Source organism: Balaenoptera borealis, assembly GCF_965194805.1.
Source record: "Balaenoptera borealis genome assembly, chromosome: 13".
Taxonomy (NCBI): Eukaryota; Metazoa; Chordata; class Mammalia; order Artiodactyla; family Balaenopteridae; genus Balaenoptera; species Balaenoptera borealis.
Window position 1 is genome coordinate 45877749 of NC_138870.1, and position 24173 is coordinate 45901921.

At 53.1% G+C, this 24173-nt stretch overlaps 1 long non-coding RNA gene across 1 annotated transcript; it reads left to right on the forward strand.

Annotated features, from left to right (window-relative positions):
- Positions 1–266: 266 nt before the first annotated feature.
- Positions 267–21843, forward strand: LOC309609538. The gene is made up of 3 exons (XR_014233479.1): positions 267–8415; positions 12163–15121; positions 16615–21843. It is a non-coding gene; the product is annotated as an uncharacterized lncRNA (long non-coding RNA).
- The last annotated feature ends 2330 nt before the right edge of the window (positions 21844–24173 follow it).

Here is a 24173-nt window from a genome sequence, read left to right on the forward strand (position 1 = left end):
GTCCGACACATAACCATAAACTGTCTTCCGAGGAGGAAGCCAGATCCAACATCCAGCTCTAGCGGTGCAGCCTCTGAGAAGAGGCTGGAATAACCAGGGTGGAAGGGACACTAGTTATGGGGAGGGGGCATGGGTCACTGAGTGGCTTTGCAGGCTGGGCCAGTTGGGCTCCCTACTGCAGGATCTCCTAGGTGGGCAGGCCACTGGGTGAGGGGCAAGGAGGGGATTTTCTATAATATTATACAGCTGCTGCCCTGATCAAGAACCCTCATAGCAACAAAAAAGGATTTACTGTATAGCACAGGGAACTATATTCAGTATCTTATAATAAACAATAATGGAAAAGAATTTTTCAAAAGCATATAGATATGTACACATATATAACTGAATCACATTGCTGTACACCTGAAACGAACACAATATCGTAAATCAACTATACTTCAATTAAAATAAAAAAGAACCCTCATAGCTTCCTGGAGTCCCTCGTAACAAATCTAAAAGGTCCTCTCAGCTTTTCAAAGCCTCATTCAAGAAGCCCCGTTCTGCGCCGAAGCCCCCTTCTCCGAGGCGTGCGCTGAGCGTTACACCGACAGCCTGAGTACAGCAGCCTCCACACAGTGTGAGGCTGTCACCACCCTGGCTAAACAGGTGGCCAGGTCCAGCAGAATGAACACCCGCCCAGGGGTCAGTGAGGCTGGGCTCCCACTCCCCGGCTGACTGATCTGGATCTAGTCCTCATGGGAGCAGTGACTGAGTGCCCAGGCCCCGGAGAGGGACTGCCAGCGGTCCAATCCGACTTTGCCATTGCAGGACCTCGGCCAAGTTATTTAACCTCGCTGTCCCTTAGTGATCTCACGGGAATGATGACATCTCATAAAATTATTGAGTCTTAAATGGGATGACCCATGGAAAACACACAGCACTTAGGACCTGGCACATCCTAGTACATTATTATGTATTTATTTATCTAGGGCTTCACAGGCCTGAAAAGGACCTTGGAGTTCATGGAATCTGATCATTGAGTTTTACAGATGAGGAAACCGAGGCCCAGAGAGGGGAAGTGACTTGGGTCAGAATCAGAACCCAGATTTCCTTTTCCCCAGTCCAAGGATCTTCTGCAAAATGTCCTCTCTGGGCCTCAGTGTCTTCGTTTATGTAATGAAGGTATTAGAGTAGACCAGCGGTTTCCTTCTTTTACAATTATTTATTATTATTATATTATCGCTATTATTATTATTGCCTTAGAACCACTTTTCAAACACTATGCCTCATATGCAAAGGTGGACTAGGTCTGGAGAAAATAGTGCAAGAGCAGGAGGTAGTCTGGAGCCTGAGTGCTGGTCCCTCCTTCTGCCCTAGCAGCAGCCCCAGAGGCCCGCCAGAGAAACCAGGGGGTCACAGACCCCAAGTCAAGCCCCTGGTTGGATGACCTTAGGGCTTCTGCCACTGGCACTCTGGGAGGCTGGTGCCCCAGAAAGAGCAAGAACCCTTTAAAGCCCCACTGGGAGAAGAAGATGGGCCTGAAAAGAGACTGTGGTGATAAGGTTGTTTCTACATCATCTCTGCACAGAAAAAGCGTGGAGGGAGGGAGGGATGCAGAGAGCGGACCAGAGGCCCAGGTATACACCACCCCTAGTACCTCCACCCTCTCCACGCCTCCCAGCTCTGAGCCGCCCGCACTCCCACAATAGCGGCAGCCCAAGAAAACATGGTCATAAAACAGACATTTGCTTTAATTTTCACTTGAAGGGGCAATTTAGCACAGGCTGTTTGCAAGCTGTCGGAATTCTTTATGAGGCTCTATCATGTTTTCCCAAAATGGTCCCCCCAAGCGGCTTCCTGGGGTCAAAGTTCATAAATAACTATTTAGGGGGAAAAGGGGTTGGAGAGAGCATGGGAAATTGTGAAGAGTGGAGAATATATATTTTTAAAATCAGATCAAGCGTGGCCGGGAGGGACTTCCCTGGTGGCGCAGTGGTTAAGAATCCGCCTGCCAATGCACGGGTTCGATCCCTGGTCCGGGAAGATCTCATATGCTGCGGAGCAACCAAGCCCATGTGCCAAAACTACTGAGCCGGCGCGCCACAACTACTGAAGCCCACGTGCCCTAGGGCCCACGTGCCGCAACTACTGAGCCCGCGTGCTGCAACTACTGGAGCCCGCGCTCCACAACAAGAGTAGCCCCCGCTCACTGCAACTAGAGAAAGCCCACGCACAGCAACAAAGACCCAAAGCAGCCAAAAATAAATAAAATTTAAAAAAAAAAAAAAAAAAAAAAGAGTGGCTGGGAAACTAAGAGCAAGAGAAAGCCAGGCCAGGACAGCCGCTGATTGGAGGCGAGTGCTGTGTGACTTTGCCCAGCCCTCTGCCCTCTCTGGGCCTCCCACAAGCAGAGGCCAGTCCTGGTCATAAAAATGAAACACTGTGACTCAGCCCCTACATCGAGGGCCCTCACACACTCATTCATAATGACCTGGATACTCGATTCACAACCAAACCAATCTCGCTGTGACCTGATTGGCATTTCTGCTTCGGGCTCTCTCCAGCTCTCACTCCCAGAAACTTCAGCCCCACAAACTGCTGACCTTACTCTTTCCTCAGTGTCCCCCTCTTGGTCCCATCCCCCACTGGTTTTCTAGGTCCTTTTTCCCAAGGAGAAAGTGCTAGATTTTACTAGAGCCTCCCAGCTGCCCCAAGGAGGCGAAAAGTCACTAACCCAACTCCTCTCAAAGCTGGACTTGGTTCCTCTTCCTCAATTTTCCCACAGTCCGTCCCCTCAAGAGCCCTGAGCTGAGGCGTCAGTAGGAATAAACCTCCCACATCATAAACAGAGCAGCTGCTCCCGGGTCTGGATGCACGGAGGCCCTTGGAGATCACAGAGTGGGGAGGGGCTGGGAAGCTGGACCCTGGGGTCCCCTGAACATACTCCAGGTCCCCTTCAGCTCCCTGTGACGAAAGCTTCCTGCCTCTAAGGTCTTGTGGAGGCTGGGGCACAGGGGTTTGGGGGGCGAACTCTGGGGCCTTCATCCAACCCTCTCCCAGGGGTGACATGGGAAGCGAAGGGGAGACAGAGGCCATAACGTAGGGCGGGGGTCTCTCCTCACTCAAGACCCCTCCCCCTTCCTCACACTTCTGAGGAATTTTCCTGGCCACTGTAGACAACTCCAGCCTCAGTATTCCCAGGGAAGGGTGATGAGGCAACAGGGACGTGTCTCAGGCTGGGAGCGATCCCAGAGATCAGGTCAGATGCGGGGCAGGATGGCTGGAGACTATGGGAACTTGGGGTGTGGGAAATCCTGCCATCCCTGCATAGCGGCATTTGCATAGGAGACTCCCCCGAGGAGCTAACTGGAAGCTCACCCAGCATTCTGCAGCCCAGACCACCCAGTAGGGCCCCCATTAAAGCCTGTTGCCAAGCGGCCCCAGCTGATTGCAGGAGAGGTGAGCATGGGTTCTCCCAGGCAATAATCAAGGAGAGAAGAAACAGAGCAGAACCCTCACGAGAGGACCTGAGAAGGGAAGAGGACCCAGACACACCACTCCCCAGATAACTGAGTCCCTAGATGTACTGTGGGCACGAATTAAGCTTCCACATACTTAATCTTCTCTAATGCCCAAAAGAAGCCTGAAACATCAATCCTATTTTTCATATAAATAAGTTGAGGGTGCAAGAGGTAGAGGATGTAGTCCAAAATCACACAGATCTGTCTAGACCTGACACCAACCTGCCTTCTTCCCGGGTCAGGGAGTCTCTGGACCCTTGAGTTTAATTGCCATTGAGTTAGTTACCACCCTCAGCCTCCTTACCATCTATACTGGAAAGGGCTGTATGTGCATCTACCTGAGGATGTTTGTCTCCATCCTCACCACAGCAGAAATACAGAATCTTACAGTAGGGAGGTCTAACCTCCTCATGGTACAATTGGGAAACTGATGTCCAGAGAGGATAAGCTGCTTGCTCAGGGTCACAAAGTCAGGAAGAGCCAAAGCAGGAGCTTGATCCAATTTGGATGGATGCTCTTCCCCGGAGCCAGGTTCTCAGCTGTTTACACATACAGATTCCAGGTACCATGTTGGCACCAGGGAAGTAAAGGTGAATAAATACAGGCCCTGCCTGGAGAGGCTCAGAAGCGGGGAGAAAGGGCCCTCCCCCCAGCCTGTAGAAAGACTTATCCTCCAAATGTCAAGGACATGCTAAGGAAGAAGTTGCTGTAAGCTGAGGCCTGGAGTCAAGAAGGCCTCCCGGAGGAGGTGGATCTACCCCAGCAGAGATGTGAGTGGGAAGAGGGCACGTCCCCCGGTGATCCTGGAGGAAATGTAAGTGCATAAGACCTTTCTTTCGGAAAATACTCCTGTTGGAGGATTATGGGAGACTGGGCTGGGAAGTCAGGTTGGGACCAGATCAGAGAAGACCTTGAATGCTAGGACAGAGAGTCTAAGCCTCACCCATGGGCACCGGGGAGTCATGGAAGGTTTTCACCTGGGTTAGGAGTGGGGGACCCATGCAAAGGAGTTTCTTAGTGAATTTACCCTGGAAGCAGCTCACAGGGCAGACTACCGGAGAAAATGTGTCAGTGTATCTGTGTGTTGTCTCTTGGGGTGAGTGTGTGTGTGCCTGTGTGCACATGTTAGTGTGATGCTAAGATGAGGAAAACCTAGTTTCAAAAACCGCCCTGGTCTGCTTTTGGGGAGATGATGGAACACCAGCTCCCCGCCCCTTCCGTCTCCCTCGTAAGCCGCCCTGAAAGGGCAAAAGCCTTGCCACCTCCTCCAGACACTCCTCGAGCCTGCACCCAGCAGGCCCAGGAAGAAACCCTCTGAGAAGCAGAGACACACACTCGGGAACAGAGTAAGCATTTCCTCGCCTGAGACTTCCCCCAAATCTCACAGCAGTAGTGAAGGACACCCAGGACACTAGGAAAGGGCAGGGGAGGGCGAGGGCTGACCATTCAGCAGCCCATGAGCTCAGAAGGGCAGCGAGAGTCAAGTGGTGGGGGACAGTTCAGCCAACAGGGACCCATGTAAACACAGAGAGGAGGGGAAATGCTCTGGAGAGAGAGAAGTAGAGACCCCTCAGAAGAGGGGTCACTGGAGGCATTGGGAGCCCACCTGCCCCTCGCCCTCCTGCTCACTCTCCCCCTCACTGCAGGCACTGACTGAAGTAAGAGGAAGAGATGTCTCACCAGGACAGCTGTTCTATTTTGTCCTCCTCTGGGACCCAGTGTGCCAGCGGCTCAGGCTACCTCTTCCCCCTGTTCCCTTAGCTGAGAGACCCCCAATGGTGTGGAGACTGTGACTAATGAATCCCAGTGGGGCTGTCATTACTGAGACCTGCAGTTTCCATCAATAGTGATCAGTGATTATCACAGCCACACCAGCATAGCCACTGCCCCCAAGGGGAGGGGGCTGGTAGCCAGGATTCCTGGTGCTATTCACCAGCTCTGCTCACCCTTCCCAGGTTTCCCTTCTTGAATCCCATGGAGAATCCTAATTTGGGGATTCATAGGATCTCGGAGTCAGGGCAAATCTTGGAGAGGGCCCATTCCCTCTGTAACCACCTGTTTGCCCACCTCTAGCCCAGGCGCTCGAGCCCACCAGGCATCCCCCGCACTGGTGATCTGTTAAAATGTGCATCTGCCCCCTAAGACCTTGGTGCCGCTGTGGAGAAGCCTGATGGAGCTCTGCCATCTTTACAATCCTGAGGTCTTCCCCATGCCTCCCCAAGCAGGCCCAGACACAGAGCCTCCCACATTGATCTATGATAAGCTCCTCAAATGCCAAGTCCAGGGTCACCCAATCCCACCCCTCCGAGAAGCCCTTCCAAATTCTATCTCCAGCCCTGCTACTCTAACACCAGCCTCCTTCTTCTGCAGCTGTTTGCTGTGAGCCTCCCACCGGGCAGAAAAAGGATGATCTCATTCGCCTTCTAAGAAGTCTTCCAAACCTCTGTCTCCACATTTCTGACTTTTGCGCAAGTGTTTCTTGTCCCTGACTGCCAGAAAGTTCTCCTCGATATTTAACTTGAACCTTGCCCTCAGTGAGACAGACTTGGAGAAAGGTCATTTATTCAAAGTATCCCAGCTGCCCAGGTCACTGATGTTATAGCTGTGATGCGCTTTCGTTCCCTCTATCAGCCTTCCAGAAGCTCCCTGCCACTCCACACCCCCACCCAGTACTCCCCGCACGCCCATCACCCCAGAGCAGCTCAGGGACTGCCTGCCTCCAGGCCTGGCTCTAGCTCAGGTGGTCAGCCCCAGCCCCAGTGGAGCGAGCGAGCGGGGAGCCGCGGGGAGCCCTCGTACAGCCCAGCCCTGCCCCCAGCCCAGGCTCAAGAAGGAGGTAATTAGGAGCTGTGCAGTCCCTGTCCCCCAACAGGTACAGCTGAGCAGCTGCATCCATCATCGGGGGCAGCTGCCAGAGAAGGGGAAGGTCACGTGGCTCAGCAGGACCAACAGGAGGGCGGGGGAGGGCGTGGGGGCCAGGGATTGGCTGGTCTGCAGCGGGGGAGTCAGGGCTGTCGGGGATAACCTGAGAATGACCTTGTGGGGACTTTAGCTCCCAGTCTCTTCTCCTCCCTAGACACCCCCACCTTCCCCCAGTTCCTAACCTACAGCCCTCCCAGCTGCCCTTGCCCTGGCATTTTCTCTCCTCCTTCAGTACCACCTATCTAGGGTACAAGGGCCCCTCTTACTCTTTTTTTTTAAGGAAAATGGCCTCTTGTGTGCTTAATAGATCTGAGAAAGCATGTGGGAGTGGGAGGGGGTAGTTTTCTGGCCTGAAGAGGGGCTGGTGACTCTATGAGAAACACTGTGGATAGGGTTCGAAGGGAGCAAGGAAAGAAGGGGGAAAGGAGAGAGGGGCCCCTGCTTGGATGGAGGAAGTGTTGGTACAGGTGCATTTTTCTCTAATTGCCTGTGTTGATGCCGGGGCGTGAGTGGGCAGGCGCATCGCGTGGGTGCAGCCTGGAACGTGTCTTGCATACTTGTGCTGAGCCGGCTACCTTACCATGTGCTGCAGTGCACTCGGGCAGAGATGGGCGGGTTGACCTTGACCTTCTCTCTGTGCACGTGCCCAGGCTCCTGTTCACACGTGTTCACAAGTAGCTGGGTCCCTTCGAGCACACTGCCACAATGGGCTTTCACCTTGCCTGTTTCTGACCCAGAGAGGGCAACCCCCTGCAATTTGCCTGTGCCTGGGACCCCTCAGCACATCCCCCAGCCAAGTGGGCAGGGACCCTCACGCCCACCCCCAGAGCTACAGGTCAGGGTGGCAGCTGGTGGGAGAGAAGAAAGGGAAAGAGAGGAGGGGCAGCTTCCCCAACACCTGTGAAGGTTCTTCGTTATATATGCAAATGTCCTCATTAGAGATGCAGAGCGCTTCCCTGAGCTAATGGCTGCTGCAGCCATTTCTGTGTGGAAGTGCTGAGCAGGGGTCTGCGGCTGGGGGAGAGGAGGAGGGGCAGGACCACTGTCCTCCGGCTGAGCAGGGCCAAGGCTCTCATTCCGCAAGCCTGGTCCTGGGCAGTCCTGGGGGCGCGGGGGGAGCCCGTGGGAGGGGCAGGTGGAGCAGTATCAGAAAGCACAGCTCTGGCACTTGGCACTGCCTGGTCCCCTACCCCCACCCTGAGACAGGACTTGCCGGCAGGGTCCTTTGAGGAGGGCGGTAGCCCAAAGCCCCAAAGCCAGGGTCCCTGTAGGTCTGGGAGCAGGTGACCCTGGCTCCTGCTCCATAGGACACCAGACGCCTCCTCCCTCCTACTGGCCCAGGCTGACACACACACAGACTTATGCCCAGCCTGCTTCCTAGGCCTCACTTCCTGCCCCCTGTGCCACTGAACCCTGGAGAAAACAGTCTCATTGTCGTCTTTTTCTGTCACCCAACCGTAGAGAAAGGAGCCTGATTCTAGTCCAGAGCTGCTGCCTCTCAGCCCCATTGGACATCCATTTATAGACTAGCCACTCTTCGGGGCTGTCTTGTGCTTATTCACCTCACTGCCACCAACGTGGCACGAGAGACAAACACAAACACACAGCTCACACATGCCCTCGGAAACACGCAGTCACCCTCATCCCAGGGGCACACGCTGTGTGACTTAGGTGAACTTGCCCTCAGACACACACCCACACTTAAACCATCCCGCCAGCCTCCGCCGTCCTTGGGCACACGCGTCACCCCATCTTGGGGACAGAGTCCACAGAGACGTCCCATGCCCTACCCCCCACCTCTCCTCTCCTTGCTTCTCCCTCCCCCTCCTGCCCTCCTCCCTGGGCACCCGTTTGCCAGGGTTATTTATAGAAGCAAGCGATAAATTCAGTGTGTTTCTCGGCGCTCAAAGCTATAAATAATGGCACAGATCATTAAACCCCGAGAGCAGGCCCAGCCGCCCCGCAAACAAGATGAAGTGCAAACCACCACGTGAGAGGGAGAGAGGGAGGCACAAGGCAGAGCCCCAGACCCAGGGCCATGGGCCCCAGGCAGCACCCCGCAGCTTGGTCCCCATGAACGTGGGCCTCCAAGGGGCCTGCCTGGGTGGGCACGAGGGGAGGGGAGAGCGGAGCTGGGGCCTGGGCTTGCAGGCTGGCGGGCAGGCTCACCCCCACCTTATTTCCACACCCTCCCTCTCTCCTCCCTCTCTCCCTCTTTCCCATCGCCCTGCCCTCTGCTTCTCTCTCCACTTCCCTCACTGTTCTTTCATCTTTCCAGTGTTTTCTTCTTCTAGTCTCTCCTCTTTCCCACCTCTCCTCTATCCATCCTCCTTCCTCTCTCCTTACCTTGTGCCCTTCACCTCTCCCTCTCCATCCACTTGTTCTCCGCCCCGGCCCTTTCTTCCCCCCATCCGGAATCTCCAGGCCCCAGGAGGGGCCCTGATCCCACCACAGAGCCCTCAGAGGCAGAAAGTCCCCTGTCAGCAGAACGCTGGAGCTGGCTGCTGATTCAGTGTCTGTAATCTCCCAGGCGGAGGCGGCCATGGCAGGGGGGCAGGAAGGGGGGACGGGGAAGATGGATGAGGAGTAGAAGAACAAAATGGCATGGACACCAGGGACGGGCTCCAGGCTGAGGGAGGTTCTGGGGAGCGGAACCAGAGCCCCGAGCTTCAGACCAACCCCACCACCGCCGGCTGGTCAGTGGGGTGAAAGATGTGCTTTCTGGTACGAGAGACGGCACCATGGGAAAGATAAGGCAAACGGACAGGAGCAGAGGGGAGCAGGCAGGGGCGGCCGGGAGGTGTTGCAGAAACCAGAGAAAGAGGGGTCAGAGGAAGCCAGAAAAACAAGGGGCATTGATAGAGGCACTGACAGAGGGTTGACCCCGTCCAGGCCCAGCCAGCCCCAGTTCCAGCGCGGACCCTGGGCAGCCATCCTGAGTCGGAGCCACCGTGTGGAAGGTTTCAGGGTCCTGACCATGGCTACCACAAGCCTCCCTCCTTCACTTTTAGGAAGTGCCTCTATCCTTTGGGGCTCACCCAACTTGACTCGGACTTACTTTGGGGAGGTCTCCCTCAGCCCCCGCTCTAGGTCACCTACCTCCTAGAGTCTTTCACCCCATCCCACTGGAAAGTTCTTACCACTTCCTGCTTCAGTTTGAGCCTCCTTCTGGAGGGCAGAACATAAGTCCAATATGTGCCATATGGTGCCCCAGAAAACCAAGCAATGCCTGACTCTTTGAAGCCTAATCAAACCCAGGAATGGTAGTCAGCTCTCTCCTTCCCGAGCGAAATCAGGCAAATAGACTTCAGATGGGGCAAGAGGGCCAAGATTAGACATCAACCAGAACCTGCGGGTGCTGGGGGTTGGGAGATGCCTCTGAAAGTTAAGGAGGACCCATGGGCCTGAGGACGGCACAGCCTGGCCTTGTGGCCAGGGGTGGACGAGAAAGCCTCAGAGCATTCCCCGCCTGCCCCTGTCCTCCGCACCCCATGGCCAAAGCGGCCATCTGCTCCCGCTTGCTCCCCTGTTGGCCGCTTTGATGCAGAGCTCCGTTATTTGCCCGGGAATTTATAGTAGGAGCCAGGACAGCAGCTAAATCCCCCAGCCACAGAGGTAAATCAGCTGCTGCGATGGGCCGGAACACGGGAGCTGTCGGGCTGGGAGGAGGCACAGCAGGGCTGGAGAGGAAAACACTTGTCCCTGCTCCCTGGGGGCGGCAGCCAATAAATCCCCTCAGGCACCGATTAGGGCTGGTGGCCTGACCAGATCTTGAGGGCTGTCAGTGCTGGTGGCAGAGATTACACCACTGCAGGCACTGCCCACAGAAATAGGCTGCAGCCCAGGGCTGGGCCACAAGGGCTTCTCAGAGCAGCTGGGTGAGTAACAGTGGTTGGGAAACCAAAACCGGGTTTCCCAGGAGCTGAGTGGAGTAGTGTCACCACCTAGGAGGGCAGGTTCTCTAAAGCCCAATTGCCTGGGCTCAAATCCTGGCTCTGCCACTGATTACCTGTGTGACCTGGGCAAGTTACTCACTTCCTTGTGCCTCAGTTTTTCCATCTGTAAAATGGGGCTGATTAAATGAGGAGATAGGCATACAGTGCTTGGAGCAGTGCCTGACAGTGTAGCATTAGTTGTACCGTCACACAGAACAAGCTGTCCAGGGTGGGTTAGATCTGGTCTTGTGCAGAGAAAGGAGAAGGGACCAAATGACCTTTGGAAGAACCTGGGGGTGCCAAGATGATGTTTAAAGAGAGAGGGCTCTCTTAACCCCACCAGGGAGAAAGTGAGAACAGCTTCTCCCAGTGGATTCCTGTGGGTAGGGGCACAGGCTCCTGGGTCACACAGGCTGGCCTTCGAGTTCTGACACCTATTAACTATGAGAATTTCAGCAAGATATTTCACTTCTCTGTACCTGACTGTCCCCATCTGTAAAATGGGGCTGATAATACCACTCACCTCACAGGGTTATTGAGAGGATTACATGAGATCAGACATAATTGAAGTGTTTAGTGGTGTGTTGTCCATAGTAAGTGCTCAGTAAATTTTTGTTTTGTTATTACTGTTATTTCATCAAGGGAATGACGGCTACACAGTGGATCCTAAACCCAAGCAGTGAAGCCGACAGGGAGAGAAAGGAGGAGAGGGGTTGAAGGCTGGGGGTGGGGGCAGAGGGGTCAGTAAGGAGAATGGGGGCCAGACAATGGAAAGGGAAGATAAAAGCAGGCAGGTAAAGATGTAGACTTGGAGGCGGAAAGAGAAAAGGGAATGGCACAGAGATGAAAGACAAGGAGAGATGGGGGGGAGTTGGAGGGAGAGAGAGGAGAACCCTGGGGGTGGGGGGCACCAGATCAGGAGGACGAATGGACGGGGCCTCAGAGCAGGGGTCAGGGAAGTGGGAGGGGGAGAAGAAGCCTGTGGGGAGTATTGAGGGGCAAGGGAAGTGAGGAGAGAAGAAAGAAGAAAAGCAATGGGAGTACAGGCCGAGAGACAAAGGAGGAAGAGCAGTATCTGGAAAAACAGCAAGCCGAGCTGGTGCAGCTCATTACGCAAACATGATTCCAGGCGCTGCTCAGCTGCCCCCTCCTCGGCTTTCATTTTCAGCTTGGCTTCCCCCTGGCTTCCCTCCTGCACCCTCCTGCCAGCCTCTACCTTCTCAGCACGTCACCCGGGGGCAGATGCGGCAGCAGAGGGGTGAGGGGCTTGGACTCTGCTCCCCAGGGGGTGAGGAGGAGCGGAAGGAAACAGTCCCCAAAGCAGAACAGAACCTGGGGGTCCTCCCCTCCTTCTGGCAGCTTCCCCCTTCATCAGCATAAATACAAGACAGCGGCAGAAAGAAATGCAAGAATGGAATAATAATAATAATAGCAGCTAAAGCATTAGCAGTCTGCAGTTTACAAAGTGTTTTACAAGCCCCGAGTCTCCCAACACCCCTTGTGATGTAGGTAATATTACCCCCATTTATTACTATCATTATCATCAAGGATTCTATAATGCTTACAACCTGCTAAGCACTTTATTCTCTTACTCCTGACAACAACTCTATTATCCCCATTTTACAGATGACAAGCTGGGGCCTAGATCCTATGCCCCTACCCCTTTGCCTCATCTCTGATCTCTCCCGTCTTTGCTCAACCCTCTTTTCTATTCTCTCATCTCCTCTTGTCCTCCCTTGATTCCCCTCTTCCAATCATGCTGCCTCATTAAACTTCAACTTGGCATTTTGTTCACTCTCCAGGCACTTCCCCCCCAACAGTGACCTGCAGGACCTGGTGTGATTACAGATGACTGGCAGCCCCTTCATTGGGAGGGGCCACCTGACAGGGAGGGACCAAAAAGAAATCACATGGCAGTGGAAGTGAACTATGACAATGTCTTCAGAGATGCTGTTTTTTCCCCACATTCTTCTCCAAAAGACCTGAGATGATCTAGCATGTAAGACACATAAAACCGAACCATTAAAACACACATGAAAGGGCTTCCCTGGTGGCACAGTGGTTAAGAATCTGCCTGCCAGTGCAGGGGACACGGGTTCAAGCCCTGGTCCAGGAAGATCCCACATGCCACGGAGCAACTAAGCCCATGTGCCACAACTACTGAGCCTGCGCTCCAGAGCCCGTGAGCCACAACTACTGAAGCCCGCGAGGCACAACGACTGAGCCCATGTGCCACAACTACTGAAGCCTGCGTGCCTAGAGCCCGTGCTCCGCAACAAGAGAAGCCACCGCAAGGAAAAGCCCACGCACTGCAACGAAGAGTAGCCTCCGCTCGCCACAACTAGAGAAAGCCCACGTGCAGCAACGAAGACCCAACGCAGCCAAAAATAAAATAAATAAATTTTTAAAAACTGTTTAAAAAAAACACACATGAAAGAGTAAGACAAGATCAACAAGTCACGGTGAGAGAATGTCGCCCAAAAAGGAAACCTACGGTTGGAGAATTACCACAGAGGAAACCAAAACTTAGCCCTCAGCTCTCAAACACTGAAAATAAATGAAACCAGGGAGTAGCTACAATCCTCCTCACCTCCACCAGAACCCCTTCACCTGTTCATTGGTCATGAACTCAGCACCCACTGTGTGCCACAGATCAAAGACGTGATCAACGCCAAGGACACAGACTTTTCACTCTACAAGTTCAAGGAGGTTTTACCTGAGATGCGCTGGGCGCAGTTGCTGTAGAAGAACTGACAGGACTCTGGGCTGAATGAGGTGGAGAGCAGTGAGGACTGCAACGGTCAGAGGCCGTGGGACGCAGGGAGAGGAAGGGCCCACACAACGTTGTCCCAGAACTGAGAAACCGAGGCTGGGGTGTGTCAGCGGCAGCCCTTGGTTTCCTGCCCCTGAGCCCTTTCCTGAGTGGCCTATTTGGGACGAGGTCCCTGCTGGCCCATTAATCCATCCACCTTGCACACCATGCTGGTGACGGCTGCTCCTGGCTACTTCTGCTCGTTGGCACATTAGCATGGGGATCATCAGGAACGAAAATAAATCAGATGAAAATAATATCCCATGCTCTCCCACAGAAAGAAAATCTGCCCTCCATGTTGGCACAACTTCCAGCCTGCGGGAAGGGTGAGCACAAGTGAGCGTGACAGAGGACAGGGGCATGCAGGGAGGAAAGACATGGACCCCTATCAGGGAAAACCCCAGATCTGTGCGGGGGGGCACCCTTCCACAATCACAAAGATGCTACCCCTTCCCCAGCAGCCAGCAAAACAGGGCCTACACCCACACGTGTCTGTGGATGAAATACATACGTGTTAAACTTAAAAGCTGGTTCTTAGGAAGGCTGACACCTGGCCTGGCCAGCGCTGGAGGTACCTAAGTATATGGCACTGGTGATACGCCCGGGGCACCCACTCCAATGTCTTAAAACGCTTCAAGGGGTTGTGAGTGGCTGGTGTGGCTTAAGAGTGAAGCACAGGGGCTTCCCTGGTGGCACAGTGGTTAAGAATCCGCCTGCCAATGCAGGGGACACGGGTTTGAGCCCTGGTCCGGGAAGATCCCACATGCCACAGAGCAACTAAGCCTGTGCACCACAACTACTGAGCCTGCGCTCTAGAGCCCAAGAGCCACAACTACTGAGCCCGCATGCCTAGAGCCCATGCTCTGCAACAAGAGAAGCCACCCCAATGAGAAGCCCGTGCACTGCAGCAAGAGTAGACCCCGCTCACCACAACTAGAGAAAGCCCACGCACAGCAACGAAGACCCAACGCAACCAAAAATAAATAAATAAAATAAATAAATTTGTTTAAAAAAAAAAAAAGACTGAAGCACAGTCCTGGGCAGGTAGGTGGGTCCGAGCATTCACCAGCCCGGAGCACGCACGCTTCACCTGCTCAGCCATCATGGAAAACTGGCCTCCTTTTTCCCCTCCTGCTCCCTTTCCTGAAGCATAGTTTGTTCTCATCAGGGACTCCTGGGTAAGATAATCTGGAGTTAGGACAGAAGTTCATTAAACTTCCCAGAGAGCAAAATTAGCTCTTTCCCACAGTGGGGGAGAAAAAACACCACCACCCCCAGCTCCTCCCAAACCAGGCACCACAGTTGCACCTTCAGAGCCTGACCAAGCCTCCAGTGAGTAACAGAGACGAACAAGACAACTCACAGAGCAGAGTCCCTCCCTGGTAGGCCAGGTAAACCAAGAGATGGCAAAGCCTTTCCTCCAAGCACCTCTTCCAATACACGGACCTCCCTTCCACGGCTCCCTAATGCATGCAGAGTAAACCTGCCTTCACGCCACAGCGCTGATTCCTCAGACCAACATTCAGAGCCCTCCTTAATACAGACCCATACTGAGCTGCTACAATTTCTCCTTCCTCCATCACCTCCCCTCCCCCAGCTGCTGATCCCCATACGCTTCAAGGAACATGCCCTGAACCATCCTGCTGCCAGCCCGTGTTGCCAGGAATGCCCTCTCCACTACTTCCTGGAGCTCCCATACGCTCATCAAAGCTCTCCCCATCCTCCGCCAGGGCAAATGCAAATCCCACCTTCTTTCACTCATGCAAGTTGTCTCCCTGCCCACTAGACGGGCCTCCTGGCTCTTGTTCACCCGTGTGCCTGGTACTGAGAGGCAGTCTGGGGAATGTGCATGGAATTGAGTGAAAACTCCAAACCTGTTCCCAGCCAAGCTTTCTTTCCTGGGACTCACAGTGGTCTCAGAAATAAGGAGGCCAATCAGGGATGCAGAGGTGGCAGATGTCTCTAGAGCCCCATTACCCCGAGTCAGGGTAGGACCCTGGGGAGACGGAGGCTGCTGCGGGAGACGTTACAGGTGCTTCTAGGCTTCCTGAGACTGTTGGGACGGGCACTGCTGAGGGGCTCTAGGGGCCGTTAGACCAGCGGTGGAGGGTTTCCTTTCTTCCTCTGGCTCCTCTCTCTGTCACTCTCTCTCAGTCCCTCGCAATTGTCATCATTCTCTCTTTCAATTAGACAGGGGCTTCCTTCTGCCTAGAGACACCTCCCCTTAGAGCTTTGCTACTCAGAACGTGATCTCAGAAGCAGCAGCAACAGCATCGCTGAAAATGTGCTAGAAACGCCAACTCTCAGGCCCCAGCCCAGACTGGTCAACCCAATCCTTCAGTTTAGCAAGATCCCCAGGTGGTTTGTGTATACATTCAAGTTTGAAAGAACTCATTTAAAGAATCAGAAAAGCTAGGCCCAGGGCCCAACAGGGAAGCTGAATGCTTCAGCTGTTCATTCATTCATTCATTTATCCTTTCAATAAATATTTAATAAGCACCTACTGGGTGCAAAGTGCAGTGCTAGGCATTGGGGAGGAGATGGTGAATGATTCAGCCCCGGGTGCACAGGCCAGAGGGGGTGAGATCAGCCTTCCCCATCTGGTTGTCCCAGCTCCCCAGAGTTGGGGGGCTTAGATCAGGAACAGGGGTGCATTTGACTGGAGACTCTCTCAAGACCCTGAGGCTGGTGACGGATCCCTCTCACTCCCCAATACAAAGACAGAGAATCAGTCAGTGAGATGGAAGGGAAAGAGTGATGAGAATGAGGGAGAATGCTGAGCGGGAAGAAACGGAAGACGGAAATGAGGAAAAGTGAGTCTACAACAGACTCTCTGAACCACCCCCCGGCCACTCCAGAGACACACTCGGTTTTACTTCCCAAGCTCCCTGTTGAGTGCCCCCTCCAGGACATGCCCCATTCCAACTCCAAGCAGATGGCCTCCCACAACAGGGGTCCTCAGTGGTCCATGAACGAAGGACAGCTCCAGCCCTCCAGCACCCTCCACCCCAGGGGCTGAGAGGGGAGAAGACAGGTCACACCCGGAGGAGAAGTATTCACGGCAGGGGGACTGGTTGGAAGGGCGTAGGGATAGTAAGAAGCACACAGACTCAGGAGATGGGGGGGGGCTCCAGGTGAAAGGGACTGTGGTGTGGAGAATGAACTATAGGGAGGCCCATCGGGGGCCCCTTGTGCTCAGCAGTGCAGGCAAGCCAGTGTCTTGGCTAGAATTGTACAAGTGGAGATTGTGAGATGTGGTCAGATCTGGGATCTCCTTGGATGATAAGGCTGATAGAACTTGCATATGGATTGAGTATGAGAAGCGAGGGAAAGAGAGTTAACGAAGATGACTGACCCCTGCGTCTTGGGCCTGAGCTACCTGTCAGATTAGGGTAATCCAAGGTGATCTGGGAAGGGTTCAAGAAGAAAGGGTTGGGGCAAGGTTTGGAGGGAAGGAAAGACCTAGGGCATAAAGTAGGGAAGAAGAGAGTCCATGTTGGGCAGTCATAAGGAATGAGAGTGAAGAGATGGGAAAAGAAGGGAACAACTATTCAGGGGACGTTAGTTCAAACTTCTCGAGGGCAAGAATTGCATCATCTGTTTCCACTGGATGCCTTAGGGTGTTCCATTGATATTCTGCACATGGCGAGTTTAATCAAGTACTCAGTAAACATTTGTTGCTTGTTGAAAAGTGACCCAAAAGGCAGGGTAGGGTGGTATAAAGAGAACTCAACTATGTCTTGGGAGCCCTGACCACCTACTGGCAGAGGGACCTTGAGCAAGTCACTGTCTCTCAGGGTCTCAGATCTTCAGTCCTTTCTCACCCCAATCCTCTTTCCTTGGCTCTAAGACCAGAATGCTGAGCCTTGGGAGCTACTGTAGGTCCTTGAGCAGAGGTGGCATGAGGTGGGCAGTCTGGAGGGGAATGAAGCCGAGACCCAGAGAGTGGGTCGGAACCATCTAGATATGGGTCAATGAGAGTTCGCCCACCAGGGTAGCTGGGAATGAAGAAAAATGATCAAGCCAAGAGCCCCACACATGCCATGCCCAAATTTTCCTTGCTGTGATGTCTCAGCATTTTGGGGGAGTTTTTGCAACTCCACAACTTCTAAATATTGAAATGCTTGGACTCAGTCACTGGATGCCCTTTATCTTCTATCTGTTCTCACTCCTTAGGGGATCTCATTCAATGACACTGATGACCCCAAATTTATATCTCCAGCCTGGACGTCACCATGAAACCCAGACCTGTACATCCCTCTGCCTACCAGACCCCTCTACTTGGTTGCTTAACAGGCATCTCAAACCTAACATGTCCAAACTGACTCCCCCCAGACCAGCTCCTCCTGCAGTATTCCCCAAATCTCCATGGTTCTGGTCACTCAGGCTAAATCCCTTGGTCTCATGCTGACTCCACTCTTTCTCTCACACCCTCCATCCAGCCCATCAGCAAATCCCTGGGCTCTCTGAAAAGTACATCCAGAATTTGACCACTCGTCACCGCCTTCACTGCCACCTCCCTGGTCCCGGCCACCATCATCTCTTACCTGGTACTGCAATAGGCTCCTGCCTGGTCCCCCCGCCCCTGCCCTTGTTTTCTCAATCGAGTCTCAATAGAACAGTAAGAATTTTCTATACAAATACAAGGCAGATCATGTCAAACCTTCTGCCCTGCTCCAAACCTTCCAGTGACTCTCCATCTTACTCAGAGCTAAAGCTAAAGCCTCACGGTGGTTATCAGTCCCCACGTGATCTGGTTCCCATTACCTCTCAGCCCCACCATTCACGCTCCCCCTTATTCTCTCTGCTCCAGCTGTATCAGCCTCATCACTGTTCTCCAACAGTAGACACACTCGCATCAGGGCCTTTGCCCTTGCTGTTCTTTGTCAGGAATGCTCTTCCCCCAGAAATCTGCATGGGCCCATAGCATCTGGTAAATGGCAGGCTCCATATGTTGGGGGCCTGAGCAGGGATAAGAAAGGGAATGAGGAGGAAAAGGAGATGATAATGGAGTCTGGTCCCACACAAGAAACGAAATGGTTCATCTTGCTTTCTCTGTCTTCCTCCATATAGGGAACTTGCTCCACCCTGGTTCCTCAGGAAGCACCCCACTCTCCATCCCACCCTCAGGAGAGCCTCAAGCTCCAACGGCATCACATCCCTCCAGGACTCGTGGACCTCCTGAAAAGGAAACACCTCACTCCCCTGACGCTGAATGGGACAACCCTCTCTGCTCTGCTCCCAGAGGATGTGGGGAAGAATGGTCTCATCCAATCATTCACGCAGACACACTTATCTCCACCACAGTCCTGCTGGGCCTGAGCCCATCAAGTCCATCACCGCTCCCCCCTCTTAACCTCTGCTTACTTTCCCTCCTCGGCCCTGCCTTGCTGCTCCCAATCATCAGACCCCCATTAGCACACACTGGAGGCAGGCTGAGGCTTGAAGGCTGGTGTGATGAGGCCAGAACAGCCCGGCCACGGGCCTCCGAGTCGTGGGGGAAGGCAAGTAGACTTGAGGGGAAGGCTTTGGGGGTGGGAGGCTGCAGAGGCCAGAGAGACAAGGAAACAAGCAAAGAGAATCAGAAGCTGTGATGAGATGGTGATCCAGAGGGACGCCGAGAGGGCATCGGCCAGAAAATGGGGGTCACACTCAGAAGCAGAAATGGTGAGAGAAGCAAGAGCCGACAGACGTCAAGAGCTGGAGACAGGAGGTGCGACAGAGAGTCTGACCCCCAGAGACAGACAGACGGACAGACAGAGACAGACCAGAGGAAAGAGACAGAGAGACGCAGGAGCAAGACCGCTAGGCGGGGAGGGACGGCGGCAGAGGCTACCCAAAGAGATGGAGAGATGCACGGACAGACCAGAAGGCTGCAAAGAAGGCGAGAGAGAAAAAAGAGCGGAGGCGGGAGTGGCGGGAAGCGGCGGGCGCGGGGCGGGCGCAGCGGAGCGGGCGCGGGCGCCGGGAGCCGGCTCGTAAAAGCCGCGCCGAGCGGGGAAATTGCCGCCAGAATCGCTGAGCTCCACAAAACGCTGCCCGCGCGGCCCGCCGCCGCACCCGCTCCAATCTCCAGCCTCATCGCCGCGCGGGCTGGTTATGCATTTAAATGTTATTTAATTGGATTGCGGAGGACCTGGGGGCCAGAGCGGCCCCCGCCCCCGCCATCCCCACCCCGCACACGCCGCGCGCCGGGGCTGCTGCCTCCAACACAAATCTGTTTTCCGAGTCACAGATTGCAGCGCACCCCCTCCCTACCTCCTCCCCCAGCCCGACGGCTCCCCTCCGCGTTTGGGCGCCTTCTTCTGTTCCCTCCTCCCAAACGGAGCCAGAGGACACTCAGAAAGACACAAGTCCCCGGAAGATGCGTGAAAAGGCAGAGGCTACACAAAAATACTCCAGACGCGCAGAGCCCCAATGGCAGCAAAAATGGGTCACACTGAATTCCACGAGTGTCCATCTGGGAGATTTTTCAAAATGCAGAGACAAGATCCCCAGGGATCACAAAAGTACGCAAGTGCATGTAATACACTGGAGATCCACGCTCTGTAGGGAACACATCACTGTATCCCTTGGAATGGTTCTTACAAAGTGACACGACCACACAGGGGGGCAAGATCTTGCTAACTCAGTGACCTTCATAGACCTTCCTAAAGCTAGGTAAGGAGTAGAACGCACATTCACTCTCACACTCAGAGCAACCATCACACCCCAATCGCTCAACTGCGGTGCCTTTCCACGGTTGGAAGGCAAACCCTTTCTTCAAAGACTTGTTCCTCTCCCAGTGCGCAGCAGAAAGCATCATCGGACGAGGTTCTGAGAGGCAACTGCATCAGTCATCAAGTTTCTTAAAACTGAACAAAGAAACAAAACTGAGCCAAAATCACAACAGGTAGGCTTGAGGGTAGACACCGGGAAGGCCTTCCTCAGAAGACAGAAAGTTTGAGATCCCAAAGGGTGAGACTGGGCTTCTCCCCTATCAACTGCAATGAGACCCATTTCTGCAGCCTAGACTAGGAGTCAGCACCATCAAGGTAGATGGAAGGACAAAATGACCTGCTGAGGCACGTCCCCCACATACTCCCAACCAGCCGACAGGAAATTGCTGGCCTGAAATTATCAGGGTCAAGATGCTTCAATTAATGAAAATGGAAATGGCAACCCGGCTTGGCGCAGGCCACCACGGAGGACTGTTCTGGGCTCTCGGCCACCCCCTCTGCCAGCTGGGCATAGAGACTGACATCAGGCTGAGATCCTTGAGGAGGAGTTAGGGGCAGAAGAACAGGCAAGAAGATGTGCAGGAAAATTCTATTGCAGTTGTTTTGTTTGTTTTGTTTCTGACAGAATGAGGGCCAAAACAAGGAGAGAGAAAAGAAAAAGGGAGAGAAAGTTTCCCCAAATACATAATTCAACCTTGACTGGTAAGCTTGGGCTGGGGCCAGGCTGGCATAAAGACCTCTGAAGAAGAAAGCAATTCAGCCTCCCCCAAAGCAATTTATTTCTGTATCACCTGATGGTCATAGCTGGGACGTTTATCCATGTGTCTAACCTCAATGTCTTATGCTCCAACTGAAATTATTTCCTTCTTTGGGGCATTAGGAAAAAATAGAAAACAGCTGGCCTACATCCTACCAAACAGGAATATTTGGAGAATTGAGACCTAGCCTGGGCTGGGCCACAATCTCTATTCCCTCCCCCCATTCCACTCATCTTCTCTGCCCAGCAATGCCCAGGCTGAGTTTCTGGCCTTTTTTGCTTCAGCACCTGGACACCCCCTGACACACCTATTGCTGTTTTCCATCCCAGAGGTTCACAGAACAAGAGATCAGAAAGGAAGCCCCATTTCCCATCTCCCATAGAGCCACGCCCAATGCCTGGTTCCGGCCAATCCTGGCCCCTGAGCCCCTCCCCTCAACCTTGCCGTTGGGGCTGAGAAATTCTTGGGGCAATCTGACACCGTTGGGTGTTCTCCTTTTTCGAACACCCACGCCATGGAGGTGGCAAGATTGAGCAAGTGATGAGAGAAGAACTTTCCAATCATTGCCCTCTCTCAGTGGCACACAGCCTCCTATCCACACTGAGGGCTAATCCCCTCCTCAGTCAGTGTGCCCAGAGCACTGTGTTTAGAACTTGCTCACAGCACGTTTTCCGTTTGATTTATACTATAATTATATGCTTGTATCTCCCAGCACCAGACAGTGAGCAACATGAGGGCAAGGAATCATCTAATTCACCTCTGTCACTCCGTACAGCGTCTAGGGTGGGGAATGGCACATAGCAGACATCAATAAATGTTTGTCAAACTGGGAAAGGGAAGTCAAGGACCACACAGTGGTCAAACTCAAGACTCAGTCTTGGGACTTCCCTGGTGGCACAGTGGTTGAGAATCCGCCTGCCAGTGCAGGGGACATGGGTTCGATCCCTGGTCCAGGAAGATCCCACATGCCGCCGAGCAACTAAGCCCATGCACCACAACTACTGAGCCTGCGCTGTAGAGCCCGCGAGCCACAACTACTGAAGCCCACGCACCTAGAGCCGGTGCTCCGCAAGCCACCACAACGAGAAGCCCGTGCACCACAATGAAGAGTAGCCCCCACTCACCGCAACTAGAGAAAGCCCGCGCGCAGCAATGAAGACCCAACACAGCCAAAAATAAATAAATAATTAATTTTTTTTAAAAAAGACTCAATCTTGCATTAGGCCATCCTGTTTCAGTAAGAAAAAAAAACAGGAAGAGCCCCTTTCCTCCCCAACACACTCCATCCTGCAGAGTCTCAGAAGCACTCCCACCCCAAGCACAGCTTGGTTTCTATCAAGTTGAGTGTGTGTAATTGTGTGCATGTGTTTGCGCATGCATACATGTTGGAGTGGGACCTTGAAGACCCCATCACTCCTCTGAACCGGAATTCGCGTCACCATCACTGGGCAAACACAACAAACTCTGGAGATACTCATGTTACTGGATGGGCACCCTGGGGTAGATCTCCAAACCCAGATGCGAGCACCCAGATGTGCATTCATCCTGGACACCTACTTTGTGCCAGGTGTGGGGTTACATACGGGGAAAGGAATATGAGGCCCTCTCCTTGCCTTCAAGGCATCCTGTCTTCACCTTGGCTGCATATCCACAGCACAAAGAGAAAAATAGATGCGAGGCTATACTTCAGACCTCCCTAATCAACATCTCTTAAAGTGGAGCTGGGACGCTTGGCTTTTTTAAAACCTCTACAGGTGAACTGATTCACAGTTCTATCCAATAGAACTTTCCACGATGATAGAATGTTCTGTATCTGCATCATCCAATCAGTAGCCACTAGCCATGTGTGGCTATTGAGCACTTGAAATATGGCAAGTAACTAAAGAGTTGAATTTTTTATTTTGCTTAATTTTAATTAAACAGCCACACATGGCTAGTGGCCAACATATTAGACTGCAAAACTCTTGATCTCAAATCACTTCAATTTGGCTTTAAAATACTTTTCACAACATTGGTGGTGGGGGCGGTTTGCTGCACCGTGCGGCTTGCAGGATCTTAGTTCCCTGATAAGGGATCGAACCCCGGCCCGGGCAGTGAAAGCACCTGAGTCCTGACCACTGGACTGCCAGGGAATTCCCTTACAATATTGTTTTGTAGCAGCTGACATCACCATTCCCTTTGGCCCAGGAGAAAACAATGAGCTTCCCCTCCCTAAGGACACTCTCATTTGTACTGAAGAAACTGTTCTAAAATGGACTGGGGGGTAGGGGCCAGTCTGGTATATTAAGGCCTATTAGCCAGCTAAGCCACCACACCAGCCTCCATGCCCAGACTGGAGGAAAGGCACTGAGTACCCATTTGTTAGAGGCTGACATTGGTCAGGGAAGAAGAAGCGGTGACATGATTTTAGGTGCCTGTTATGGACTGAATTGTGACTCCCCCAAATTCCTATTGAAGCCAAGTTAAACGAGGTCATAAGGGTGGGTGGCACCTTAATCCAATATGACTGGTGTCCTTCTAAGAAGAGAGATACCAGGGAGGTACACACAGAGAAAAGGCCATGGGAGGACACAGCGAGAAGGCAGGCAGCCATCTGCACACCCAGGAGGGAGGCCTCAGGGGAAACCAAACCTGCTGACATCTGCATCTTGGACTTCCAGCCTCCAGCACTGTGAGAAAATAAATTGTTCAAGCCCCCCAGTCTGTGGCATTTTGTTATGGAAGCCCTAGCAGACTAACATGCTGCCCTTGGGAAAAGGCAGGCCCAGGACCCTATTCAGCCTCTCCCTGAAAAGATGCACCCCAAGAATTGAGGGCAACAACCCTCTAGAAGCCAGATCCAGCAGTGACTCTGCCACATCTAAGTCTTCAAATCATCATCTTGGTCACTACTATTCAAGAACCTCTACGCACTGCCCAACCCTACCTCCACGACCCCATGATTCTCACCCCAATGCTAGGCTTTCACCCCAACCAACTCTATCCCCCTGAGACATCTTCCCTACACACTAATCCCCTCCCTTCCCATTCCTGACCCCACTGCACCTACTCTGCCTCCTATATGGCTTGCCCCTCCATCCCCCATCTGTTGGGTGTTTTAAGTGTGTGTTCTGTGCATCTGATTTCCTTCACTGGACTGCAAATTCTCAAAGATTAGTCTAGCATTTAAGACCTTTCACAAGCTGGCCCCAACTTAGCTCTCCACCTTGTTCTCCCAACTGGGCCAAGTCAACATTAATCTACTCGCCAGCCCTTGAACAGAACAATGCTCTTCTCTAAGCTCTCTGAAACTTTCCCAGTCTCTAAAGCCACCTGAAGTGCCACCTCCTCCAGAAAGCTCTCCCTGACTACCTTAGCTAAATACATAAGAGAACAATGGCTCCTATCTCTGTGCAATTATTCCAGTGCCCAGTTCTAGTGCTCTAACTGGGGCAATAACTACTTAGAGAGGAAAGGAGTCTAAGGAACATGGGGGTGCAAAACTGTAATGTAATTCTGATGCCAACCACCCGGAGTTAGCACAG